This window comes from Paroedura picta, chromosome 8 (assembly GCF_049243985.1).
Source record: "Paroedura picta isolate Pp20150507F chromosome 8, Ppicta_v3.0, whole genome shotgun sequence".
In the NCBI taxonomy this organism is placed as follows: domain Eukaryota; kingdom Metazoa; phylum Chordata; class Lepidosauria; order Squamata; family Gekkonidae; genus Paroedura; species Paroedura picta.
The window spans coordinates 51,055,774-51,069,447 of NC_135376.1; the positions used below are offsets into that span (position 1 = coordinate 51,055,774).

At 42.9% G+C, this 13,674-nt stretch overlaps 2 long non-coding RNA genes across 2 annotated transcripts in view; one reads left to right on the forward strand and one right to left on the reverse strand.

Annotated features, from left to right (window-relative positions):
• LOC143842635 (uncharacterized) overlaps positions 1-10,708 on the forward strand; it is a 59,304-nt gene extending 48,596 nt beyond the window's left edge. The window contains exons 3-4 of the long non-coding RNA XR_013233242.1: positions 5,521-5,626; positions 10,539-10,708. This is a non-coding gene — a long non-coding RNA (uncharacterized LOC143842635). The remainder of the gene's footprint in view (positions 1-5,520; positions 5,627-10,538) is intronic.
• LOC143842634 (uncharacterized) overlaps positions 1-13,674 on the reverse strand; it is a 107,916-nt gene that overhangs the window by 55,362 nt on the left and 38,880 nt on the right. The window lies entirely within an intron of this gene.

A 13,674-nucleotide genomic window follows, 5' to 3' on the forward strand; every position in this document is an offset into this window, starting at 1 on the left:
AGACTCTGAATAGATCAATTATTCCCAATCGTTTGTATTCCAACTAGTGGGAAGAACTAGATAAACAATTCTTTATCTCAGACAGTACCTTTCTACCTCACAGAATAATATTTCTGTTGATATCACTGAAAGAATTAATGTTTTTTTAATGAGTTATTTTGCTGTTTTTGTCTTCATTCTTATTCAGTATTTTGTAATCAAGATTTATTTATATCAGAAATGTGATCTATTTATTTATTTATTTATTTTATTTATTTAGATTTATAAAGCGCCCTCCCCGAAGGCTCAGGGCGGTTTACATTAAAACTAGTCAACGATACATGAAACAGCCTTTGTTAAAACATACAGTAATTAATAACAGTGGTTGTAACCATATAACAGAATGTAACAGTATAACAATATAATAAAATAATATAATGATGGAACGGTGCAATACCACAACAGGTCCAGAGTGCTCTGGTGGAGTTCTGGGAGGAAGGGGGGGAGAGGGGGGAGGGGGAGGAACGGGGGGCGGGGACCCTTCATTCGCTGTTGGTTGTGCCTGGTCTCAACCAAATGCCTGGTGGAGGAGCTCCTTTTTGCAGGCCCTGCGGAACTGTTTAAGCTCCCTCAGGGCCCTGATCTCCTCCGGGAGCTCGTTCCACCAGGTGGGGGCCAGAACAGAGAATGCTCTGGCCCTGGTCGCGACCAGGCAGACTTCTTTAGGGCCAGGGACCATTAGCTGGTTGGTGGCGGTGGAGCGCAGAGCTCTTTTAGGGGCATAGGCAGGGAGGCGGTCCCTCAGGTACACTGGGCCCTGACCGCGAATGGCCTTGAAGGTAATTACCAGAACCTTTAGTCTGATCCGGAATTCAACTGGCAACCACTGCAGTTGGTGGAGAATGGGCCGGATGTGGGACCTCCACGGTGTTGCTGTGAGGATCCTGGCCGCTGCGTTTTGGACCAGCTGTAGTTTCCGGGTCAAGGCTAATATTTGAATATTATCTTCAGCAATAAAAATAATTATCTTCAGCAAAAATTCATTGACAATGTTGGATGAATCAACTGGACTGGTTGTGCTTTACTGAGCTTCCCTTTTAAATATTATTCCTTTAAAAGATATCATAGTCTAAAGTGGGATTTAAGATAGTTTGGTGAAATGCAGTTCCTGCATATAGGCTGGAGACCATTATTTTGTCTCACCCAAGTCCCTTTAGAAAGTAAGGCACCAGACTATTAGGCATGCAATCAACAGGCTCCATGGCTGGATTGTTTAAAACTCTCCTATAAAAAGTCTCTTTATTGAGGGGACTGCTGGGGCAAGGGAGCTTCAGGGGTACAGGCAGGGGCAGGTTCAGCCACTGCATGGGTGGGGCCTGCTGATCAGACAGCATCTCCTGTAGCTGTCGTTGCCACCAAGGCATGGTGCTCACAGAAGGAGCTGTCTGATCTGTCCCTTGGGATGAGCATCAGGACATGTGCAGCTTGTTCACGTTGTTCACCTCAGGGATGCAGAATGCCCTGGAGGAGTATGAGAAGAGACTGTTCCCCTGTTGACTCTACAGTCTCCTTCAGGATCCAGCGGGCCAGAATTGGGGGGCAAAGTAAAGAGGTAGCACAAGACGAACAGATAGAGGTAGCCCCCCCCCATGCTGCCATCTCAACCCTTTGCCCCTCTTTTTGCTTCTCCTGCTCCCCCTGGACACAGTGTGTCCACACCAAGTTCCTCACAAGAGGTAGTTTAGAGGACTCCCGAGGCTGCTAGTCAGCCTGGGTGGATCCAAACTTCCCTGTTCTGGAAGTACTTCCAGAGAAGACCAATCTTGTGGAGTGCCAGGTCTGCTTGCAATGGGTCAGTCAAGGAAGAGGACCCCATCATTTCTCGACAAGTGTCCTCATGAACTATCTGAAGAGGCACCATCAGGTGGCCAAGGACTTGAACTTGAAGAATATTTGCTAAGCAAATCCTAACCCTAAACCTAATCTTAATCCCAATATAAATGCCTACTTTTACATGAAAAATATTTTTTTAAAAAATGATTATACATCTCTTCCCCAACTTTAATGGTAACTGAGCTAACTCTTAGGGCCATTCTGCACAACCGGCAATGCAGCTAAATCTGAGCGCTATTTAAAAGCGCTGCAATCAATAGAGGCAGGTCTGGGTAACGCACACAGCCGTTTTTCTCGGAAAAAAGGCTCTCCCACTAGCGCTGTTCTTGTAACTCACAAGTTTCCGGTCACGCTGAAATCGCAACAAAGGAGGCGATATTTTTCTATGCTTCCTCCCACCCCTGACCATCAATCAAACAGAACAGCCAATTAACCTGTTGTGTTCGTGATTCCCTTTAAAAACTGTCTTTTAAAAACCCGAAAACACCTATAGCAACACATATTTGTTCATTCGATGTATCAGAAAGACCTTTTTTGCTGGCGTGGGAGCTGGCGCTTAATTGTTTACATTCTCTTACAGTTAAAAAAAAATCCCTCCCCCCCCATGCAATTTCTGGCCAAAATTAGGGCAGTGTTAAACAGGGGGCTGGATTGTGCTTGGAAACTTTACAGACAATTGCTTGTGGAGGGATTTCAGCCAAAGAAGTATGGCTTATTCGTTGCTTTTGCCAGCTTAAGGGGGAAAAAATGACAATCACAACGCAGGAAGGTCAGGTGCGAGAGCTTAGGGAGGGACATTTTTGCTACTGCTATATTGAGAACGCACATGTCTTTTTCGGATGTGTTGCAGGTTGTTCTCAAGAGTCTAGCGGTTTTTTAAGGGGGAATCCACTTTTGTGGATACCCCAAAAAGCGCTACAATGAAGCAATTTTTGTGGGAGTGTTGCAGATTGTGTACGACGTCATGCGTAATGTTAAAAAAAAAGCGTTACACAATGGTGAGACTTCAGCAACATTAATGCTGTGTGGAACGGCCCCCATTTAACCCTAACCATGAACCCTAACCACTAACCCTAACACTAACCTAACCCTATGTGGATTTGTCTCCAACAGGTCCTGTCAGACCAACCTGGTTTCCTTTTTTGACCAAGTAACAGGTTTGCTGGATCGTGGAAATTCGGTTGATGTCGTTTACTTGGATTTTAGTAAAGCCTTTGATAAGGTTGCCCATGATGTTCTGATGGATAAATTGAAGGACTGCAATCTGGATTTTCAGATAGTTAAGTGGATAGGGAATTGGTTAGAGAACCGCACTCAAAGAGTTGTTGTCAATGGTGTTTCATCAGACTGGAGGGAGGTGAGTAGTGGGGTACTTCAGGGCTTGGTGCTCGGTCTGGTACTTTTTAACATATTTATTAATGATCTAGATGAGGGGGTGGAAGGACTACTCATCAAGTTTGCAGATGACACCAAATTGGGAGGACTGGCAAATACTCCGGAAGATAGAGACAGAGTTCAAGGAGATCTGAACACAATGGGCAAATGAGAACAAGTTGCAATTTAATAAAAATATGTGTAAAGTTCTGCATCTGGGTCAGAAAAATGAAAAGCATGCCTACTGGATGGGGGATACGCTTCTAGGTAGCACTGTGTGTGAACGAGACCTTGGGGTACTTGTGGATTGTAAACTAAACATGAGCAGGCAGTGTGATGCAGCGGTAAAAAAGGCAAATGCCATTTTGGGCTGTATCAACAGGGACATCACATCAAAATCACAAGATGTCATAGTCCCATTGTATATGGCACTGGTCAGACCACACCTGGAGTACTGTGTGCAGTTCTGGAGGCCTCACTTCAAGAAGGATGTAGATAAAATTGAAAGGGTACAGAGGAGAGCGACGAGGATGATCTGGGGCCAAGGGACCAAGCCCTATGAAGATAGGTTGAGGGACTTGGGAATGTTCAGTCTGGAGAAAAGGAGGTTGAGAGGGGATATGATAGCTGTCTTTAAGTATTTGAAAGGTTGTCATTTGGAGGAGAGCAGGATGCTGTTCCCATTGGCTGCAGAGGAAAGGATACGCAGTAATGGGTTTAAACTACAAGTACAACAATATAGGCTAGATATCAGGAAAAAATTTTTCACAGTCGGAGTAGTTCAGCAGTGGAATAGGCTTCCTAAGGAGGTGGTGAGCTCCCCCTCACTGGCAGTCTTCAAGCAAAGGTTGGATACACACTTTTCTTGGATGCTTTAGGATGCTTAGGGCTGATCTTGCGTTGAGCAAGGGGTTGGACTAGATGGCCTGTATGGCCCCTTCCGACTCTATGATTCTATGATTCTATGATAGTTTGTGGAAAACGTCATCTGATAGTTTCTGTTAATTCTAGAACTATGGCTGTATGAAACTTATCCTTATCCGTGGTTCTCCTTTATATATTTATGAAACATCCTGGGGGATGGAACGGTCTGGCTGCCCGAGTCTGGCTGCCTTGCAGAGGCCGTGGGTATGTTTTGTGGCCCAGAGGGAAGCCGCCTGGTTGTGGGGCGAGGATGGCTTCCCCCTAGGCTGTGGTCTCACCGGGGGGGGGGAGGGGGCAGGTGTCAAGGTTCAGCACCTCACGGCGGCAGGGGCAGTGCCCCTCTCAAAGCCTGTTCTTATTAACAGGCTTTGAAACTAGTTAACACACATAAGGACAAATCTATAAATTGATGTTATTTAGACTTTATAAAAACATAGGGCATGATAAATGTGAAGGTGAAGGGAGGCTCTGATGTGATATAATTAGCTGGCAATGTTATTACTTTAGAAATCTATTCACAGCTCCAACAATGTTTTCCTATAATTTCTCCACCTTGTGGAACAACCTGCCTGAGGAGATCAGGAAGGCTACTATTTGCCTGGTTTTCTGCAAACTATGCAAAAAAAAAAAAGGATTCAAGAGGGCTTTTCTGCACAGACAATAGGGCTGCACTGTATAAAACATCTCACAAACTTACTTGGAAAATGATTAGGGACTGTGGTCTTTACTGCTGTGTGCAGCTTACTGTAAGTGTATAGCTTGATGTAATCCTATTATGTAATTTTTGCACCACTTAATATGTCATGATAATACTTTTTCATTGCAGTCCATAAAGCAAAATGTACATTGATGTTTCTACATATTTACACACATTCACACAAAAATCCATGTTTGGAGATTTCTTATCACTTGGAGAGTTTTTTGACATACATAATTCTTTTCCATTCGTTCATGGAAATACTGAGTAACTACTCTTTACATATGTTTCCCATTAAGTACTCTCTGATTATATGAATAGGAATGTAAAAACAACTTTCCTGTTTACTGCTTTCCTTTTATTTTATTATTAGGACACTCAAGGTCAGAGGGTTTTTTTAGTTCCACAACATCTCCTGTGGTGTTCAGAAGAATAACGTGAAATATAAACTCTTCATTTGTCTCTTAGGCTACAATCTTGTGTGTATTTACTTGGGAGTAAGTGGTTTTGAATGCACTGGGGTTACTTCATATATGGGATTGGTGTCCATAGCATGATCTGTCTTCTATATAAGGCAATAATGAGTCAATCAGTAAACTAATTCATTTATACCTTAGCAAATGGAAATTGATATTATTGTATTTATCCTTCAGGGTTACAGAGAAAATCTGCAAAAGAAAAGAAAAGATAAAAGCTAATCAAATGCATCAAGATGTGTGCTGCTTGCGATAATGAGAACTGAATAAACAACAAAATAAGGTATCAACAAAGACGACCAGGTGGGGGGGGTGGGGTCTTGAATTTCAAGATCAGCCATCTAGAAAAGTTCCAAGAACAGATAAAGGAGGCAATTAAGTAAAGCATATCCAAGGGAAACAGCCAGGATCTCGGTATCAGGAAAAGAGACAAGATATACTTAAACCTGCCTGCTATTTTAGAAGGCTTTTGATTAACATCTACTCTGCCTACATTTTATGATCAATCAAGAGCCCTGGACCAAACTGCATGTAACTTGTGGGAAGCTGAGGCAAGACAGACCCTTGATATAAAAATATGGGATGGTTGCACAGGTACAGCTTCTGTTTGATAAAATCCTCCAAATTCTCTAAGAATGAAAAGGTACGGCAAGCATATAGGCGCTTGTGAAGCTTAAAAGGAAGATTGGACGGCTTTATAGGAAGCCCCTCTCAATAAGAAGCGTTTGAACAGTAAGGAGTAGAATAATTCTAGCGATGTTTCAGGCCTGAAAAAAACTGTGTGGGTAAGACAGACAGACTTTTAGACAAGTATATTGTCCTCACACCTTAGTTACTTCTCATAGGTCCAACATTTCTAATAATAAATGCTGAATTATGAAGAAGCAGTTTCTGTGCTGAACAAAGTGTTCCCAATATAATGAATATAACACTTACTGAAGGACTCATGAAATTTCCTTTAAAATTATTACAGTTTATTGCTGTAATGATCTCTTTTAAGAAATCACAAAGGCTTGGACACTGTCAGAGAGATGTGCCAACACACACTTATTGCTGTTCACAATTCTTGCCTTTTAAATATAATTTACAGAATGTGGTGGAATACTTCCACTGACTTAGTTTTCCCAAACAGCATCTCTCTTCCCCCACCCGCCACCCACCCCCAGTATGCTGACATGGGTAAAAGTCACCAACATACTTGTAACAAAACTTAGGGGAGCTATTTTATATGATTGTCCCCAAAGCAATTTCCATTCTTCACTTGAATGGGCTACAGTTTGAGAGCTAGCTGAGGAAAATGCTAGACAACACTGAATAAATTCTACATCACGTGTGCCCATTTAAATATAGTAATATGTATATGAAATGCTTATATGGGGTCATTTGCAAAGAAGCAGATCCTAACACTCTCATGACCAAGGAGAAGTGACTGGATTTTCCAATAAAGTTTAATTACAGCTGTATAGGGATCCAATTCAAATCAGGATCATGTGGGCAGGAGAGAGATAGCCTACACCCCATTACCACCCTGCATTATTATGTTGTTGTTGTTATGTGCGAAGTCGTGTCCGACCCATCGCGACCCCATGGACAATGATCCTCCAGGCCTTCCTGTCCTCCACCATTCCCCGGAGTCCATTTAAGTTTGCACCTACTGCTTCAGTGACTCCATCCAGCCACCTCATTCTCTGTCGTCCCCTTCTTCTTTTGCCCTCGATCGCTCCCAGCATTAGACTCTTCTCCAGGGAGTCCTTCCTTCTCATGAGGTGGCCAAAGTATTTGAGTTTCATCTTCAGGATCTGGCCTTCTAAAGAGCAGTCAGGGTTGATCTCCTCTAGGACTGACCGGTTTGTTCGCCTTGCAGTCCAAGGGACTCGCAAGAGTCTTCTCCAGCACCAGAGTTCAAAAGCCTCAATTCTTTGATGCTCGGCCTTCCTTATGGACCAACTTTCACAGCCATACATTGCAACTGGGAATACCATAGCCTTGACTAAACGCACTTTTGTTGGCAGGGTGATGTCTCTGCTTTTTAGGATGCTGTCTAGATTTGCCATAGCTTTCCTCCCCAGGAGCAAGCGTCTTTTAATTTCTTTGCTGCAGTCCCCATCTGCAGTGATCTTGGAGCCCAGGAAAATAAAATCTGTCACTATCTCCATTTCTTCCCCATCTATTTGCCAGGAATTGAGAGGGCCGGATGCCATGATCTTTGTTTTCTTGATGTTGAGTTTCAAGCCAACTTTTGCACTCTCCTCCTTCACCCGCATCAACAGGCTCTTTAGTTCCTCTTCACTTTCTGCCATTAGGGTGGTATCATCTGCGTATCTGAGGTTGTTGATATTTCTCCCTGCAATCTTGATCCCAATTTGTGACTCCTCTAATCCCGCATTTCTCATGATGTGCTCTGCATACAAGTTAAATAGGCAAGGCGACAGTATACAGCCTTGCCGAACTCCTTTCTCAATTTTGAACCAGTCAGTGATCCCATGTTCAGTTCTCACTGTTGCTTCTTGACCTGCATATAAATTTCTCAAGAGACAAATAAGATGCTCTGGTATTCCCATCTCTTTAAGAACTTGCCACAATTTGTTGTGCTCCACACAATCAAAGGCTTTAGCATAGTCAATGAAGCAGAAGTAGACGTTCTTCTGGTACTCCCTAGCTTTCTCCATGATCCAGCGTATGTTGGCAATTTGATCTCTAGTTCCTCTGCCTCTTCGAAATCCTGCCTGTACTTCTGGAAGTTCTCGGTCCACATATTGCTGGAGCCTAGCTTGTAGGATTTTGAGCATAACTTTGCTAGCATGAGAAATGAATGCAATGTTGCGGTAGTTTGAACATTCTTTGGCATTGCCCTTCTTTGGGATTGGAATGTAAACTGACCTTTTCCAATGCTGTGGCCATTGTTGAGTTTTCCAAATTTGCTGGCATATTGAGTGTAGCACTTTTACTGCATCATCCTTTAAGATTTTGAATAGTTCAACTGGAATGCTGTCACCACCACTAGCTTTATTATTGCTCAGACTTCCTAAGGCCCATTTGACTTCACATTCCAGGATGTCTGGCTCCAGGTCAGTAACTACCCCACTGTGGTCATCAGGGATGTTAAGCTCGCTCTTGTATAGTTCTTCTGTATAATTTTGCCACCTTTGTTTAATCTCTTCTGCTTCTGTGAGGTCCCTACCATTTTGGTCCCTTATCATACCCAACTTTGCATGAAACGTTCTCTTCATATCTCCAATTTTCTTGAAAAGATCTCTGGTCCTCCCCATTCTATTGTTTTCTTCTATTTGTTTGCACTGTTCATTTAAGAAGGCATTCTTATCTCTTCTAGCTTTTCTCTGGAATTCTGCATTCAGTTGGGTGTATCTTTCTCTTTCTCCCTTGCCTTTCACTTCCTTTCTCTCCTTAGCTATTTGTAAAGCTTCCTCAGACAGCCATTTTGATTTCTTGCATTTCTTTTTCTTTGGGATGGTTTTAGTTGCTACCTCTTGTACAATGTTGCGAACCTCCGTCCATAGTTCTTCAGGCACTCTGTCTATCAGATCTAATTCCTTAAATCTATTTGTCACCTCTACTGTGTATTCGTTGGGGATATGATTTAGTTCATACCTGAGTGGCCTAGTGCTTTTCCCTACTTTCTTCAATTTAAGCCTAAATTTTGCCACAAGAAGCTCATGATCTGAACCACAATCAGCTCCTGGTCTTGTTTTTATTGACTGGATAGAACTTTTCCATCTTTGGCTGCAGAGCACATAGTCAATCTGATTTCTGTGTTGACCGTCTGGTGATGTCCATGTGTAGAGTCGTCTCTTGGGTTGTTGGAAAAGAGTGTTTGCTATGACCATTGTATTCTCTTGACAAAATTCTACCAGCCTGTGCCCTGCTTCATTTTGTACTCCAAGGCCAAACTTGCCTGTTATCCCAGTTATCTTTTGGTTTCCTACTTTAGCATTCCAATCCCCCATGATGATAAGCACATCATTTTTTGGCGTTGCTTCTAGAAGGTGTTGTAGGGCTTCATAGAACTGATCAACTTCATCCTCTTCAGCAGCAGTGGTTGGGGCATAGACCTGGATCACTGTGATGTTGAATGGTTTGCCTTGGATTCGAACTGAGATCATTCTGTCATTTTGGGGATTGTATCCCAAGACTGCTTTTCCTACTCTCTTATTGATTATGAAGGCTACTCCATTTCTTCTGCGAGATTCTTGTCCACAGTAGTATACCTGATGGTCATCTGAATTAAATTCACCCATTCCTGTCCATTTTAGTTCACTGATTCCTAAAATGTCGATGTTCAGTCTTGTCATTTCTTGTTTGACCACGTCCAGCTTACCTTGATTCATGGATCTGACGTTCCAGGTGCCTATGGAATAAAAATCTTTACAGCATCGGACTGTCTTTTCGCCACCAGTTACTTCCACAACTGAGCGTCCTTTCGGCTTTGGCCCAGCCGCTTCATTCATTCTGGCGCTACTCGTACTAGCCGTCTGCTCATCCCCAGTAGCATATTGGACACCTTCCGACCTGAGGGGCTCATCTTCCAGCGTCATATCGTTATGCCTATTGGAACTGTCCATAGAGTTTTCATGGCAAAGATACTGGAGTGGTTTGCCATTTCCTTCTCCAGTGGATCACCTTTTGTCAGAGCTCTCAGCTACGACCTGTCCGTCTTGGGTGGCCCTGCACGGTATAGCTCATAGCTTCACTGAACTACGCAAGCCCCCTTGCCACAACAAGGCAGCGATCCTTGAAGGGGGTGCATTATTATAGTGACTTATATATAAGATATAGACAAAATATAAGTAGTTATTTTCTCTCTCTCTGAAGAAATAAAATTAGAAATAGGGAGCAGCTACTATCAACAAATCTGTGTAGATTTCAAAAGATTAAACAGAATCATAGGGACCATACAGGTCCAGTTTAAAGCATCCATGATAAGTATCTGTCCAGCTGCTGTTTGAAGACTGCCAATGTGGGGAAGCTGACCACCTTCTTAGGCAACCAGTTCCACTGCTGAACTACTCTGACTATAAAACACCCCCTCCCCGATGTCTAACTATATGCATAGTTTAAAGCCATTACTGCAGGTCCTACCCTCTGTTGCCAACAGGAACCATTTCCATGAATCCACCACATGATAACTTATCACATACTTAAAGACAGCAATCATGTCCCCTCTCAACTTCTTCCAGGCTGAACATTCTCAAGTTCATCAGGCTTTCATCATGGGGCTTGGTTCCCCAGCCCTGGATCATCCTCATCACTCTACACCCTCTCGATTTTGTCCACCCTCATCACTCTACACCCTCTCGATTTTGTCCACATCCTTTCTGAAGTGAGGCCTCTAGAACTGCACACAACACTCCAGGTGAGGTCTGACCAATGCAGTATACAGTGGGACTTTATTGTTGCAATTTTGATGTGATGCCTTAGTTGATACAGCCCAAGACTGCATTTGACTTCTTTAGTGCCACATCTTACTACCTGCTCATATTTAGCTTACAGTCCGCAAGTACCATGCAGGCATAAGGGAAGGTTGGTACTGGCTGCTGGAGCCTTTGTACCAGGCTTGCCTGTAAGACTGCATAAGCGGACAGCTGAATTGTGTCACCTCCTTGATGAAGACATATTTAGAGAATATTTATATATATTCAGTTCATCAAGTATTATTGAAATGGTCTACATAATGAAAACTCACAATCAAATTAGATATGTGAGCATAGTATTCTCTTCGCCAAGTTTATGTTAACTTCTCTATTACAACTCTCATTAGGAAATTGTTCAAAATCTTTCCACACCCATTAAATGTAGTTTAAATGCTTACCTTATGTAGTTGTTATATTCCAGCCCCTTCATATGACATCACCAACATCCAGCATCTGGGCAGTAACTGGCTGGCTACATCCATTTTAAAGTGCTAGTTGGGGAATCACATAAAGTGGATTCGCCAACCTATTTATCCTAAAGTGGATTTGCCAACCTATTTACTGGAGAGCAACCAGCAGGCAACCAACAGGGAAGAGGCTCAAATGCACCTGCCTCCTTCTCCCTTGTTCCTGGGGACGGGAATGTCTTTTTTGTCTAACTTCCTGGAGCAATGAATAGGCAGACAAGCGCGCAGGCGATGCCAGAAATAAAAGATTCCCCCCCCAAAGTTTTAACTCAGAGCATGCCTCTCTAAAGTCCCCCCCCCAAAACCAGGAAGGAGATTAATTATTGAAAATATCAAAAGACTTATGATTCTTTAAGGGGTAATGTTCAAAAAGCACTATGCATCTATAATTATATGTATAGGCGTTTAAACAGAGTAGTATGAATTTAAAAAATTGGTGGGCATCCCGGGACCTTTGAAGCATGGAGAAAGTGATTGATTGCCTGGACTGATTGAGAGGTAGAAGAGAGTCGTGTATAAAGCACATTGCTCTCTTCCGCCATTTGCAGCAGCCAATGTTGAGGGTTTTAAGCACAAAAAGGAAGCAGATGAAAGTGACACAGCAAAAAGGTGAGGAGGGGCTTGGAGGCACAATAATATTTAGCACTACACCATTCAGCTGCCGTAACACTATTTTTTGTGATATGTGGAAATGCCCTGTATGCTCATTAGACAAAGGTATAAGAAGGCAAAAATTCAGAAAGCTGGGAATCAAGTGGCTGTATGGATTAGACCAGTGGTCCCCAACCCCCGGTCCAGGGACCGGTCCCGGTCCATGGATCAGTTGGTACCAGGCCGGGGCTCCTCCTCCCCGGCTGCTGCCTCAGGGGCTGCCCTGCCACTCTGCCGCAAGCTCACCTTTGGTGCTCTCCGGCGGCCGCCATGGCTGGGGCTCCCCCGCAGCCTGGCAATGCGCAGCTGCTGCTGACAGTGCCCCCTAGTGGGTGGTGGGACATAAGGGGTGCCGGCAGGAAAGCAAGTGGAGCAGGGGCTCAGGCAGTGGCAGTGTCCTCAGCAAAAGATTACCTCCCCCCCCAGGCCTCAGTAAAATTGTCAAGGGTTGACCGGTCCCTGGTGATAGAAAGGTTGGGGACCACTGGATTAGACCACACACAGTGCAAAGCTGCAGACAGTGAAGGGAGTATCTGCATGTTACCTCAGTGGAGCAGATAGTTGTTTCATTTCGGGAGAAAGACGTGGAGGAAAAGGTTACTCTCAATTTCAACTTACCCTCCCAATAATTCCAGTCTGAGACTATGGTGAATCCTACACAATGTGCACACATGTATTTGATTTTGAACCCTGAAAAAAGTTTCTTAGCAGAGTGACCGATTTGTGGTTTATCAGGCTGTGGTTATTTCCTGAAGTACTTTGTATGCTTGTAACTATTTTCCCTCTATGAAGTAGAACCCAGAAGCTGAGAGATTAAAAAAAAAAAACCTTGAATAAATGTAGTTACAGATGCACCAGTGGGAAAAGTTCTGATCACTTTTTAAGACATGTTTTTCATAATAATAGAACATACTAGTACCAGTCATATCACTTGGCTGTAAGCATAATGATTTTGCTTTGCTCATCTCTGTAATGATTAATGGAATAATATTTAAGTAAGGCTAACACAGCATTCAAGCCCGATACTTGTACAGAATTAAAATATATTCCATGAATTATTCAGAGACCTGTTTAAAGAAATGTCACTTTCCCAAGTACTGACATGCACAGAAGCTTCTTTTTTTGCTTTGATGGTTTTCACGGAGGAAGCAGGCAATGTGTTAGGAGGGTGATAGAAAGAAAAAGAATGTGGAGTATTGTTAGATTATTGATTGTGCCACCAAGTCCTAGATAAATACAACAGTGATTAAAATGGAATACAGTACTTTGAAGAGAAAGCAGAAAATTTATTTCTTATTCTTGAAAGGTGTTTTTTTTAATTGATGGCTTACCACCCCTTGCTACTTACATTTCTACAATTTCACTCCACCTCCTCTGTTCGCTGCCTCTGTCATACAAACTCCATAAAAATGGTTTGGGAACTTTCTGACACCAGTTAAAAGGACTTCTGCTGCAGGACTCTGGAACACTTACAGTGCAGCCTTCCAAAAAAGGACTCGGGCTTCCCTAGGAATGGGCTACCGATTGGGACACTAAGTACAAACAGAAAAGAACTTCAAATTATTCCATCAGTTCTCTCTTTAATTTGACCCTGCATTTCTGAAATATTGGTCACACCTGGTTGGAAATGGATGACAAAGTTCTTACCAGAGGAATGTAAAGTGGGACATTGCTACCATCATACCAGCAGTGTAGTGGAATGAAAGCTTAGAAAATGCCCTTGACTAATATCTCTAATTCAATAGTGTGCATATATCTAACAAATAAATGACTGCCTTCCTTAT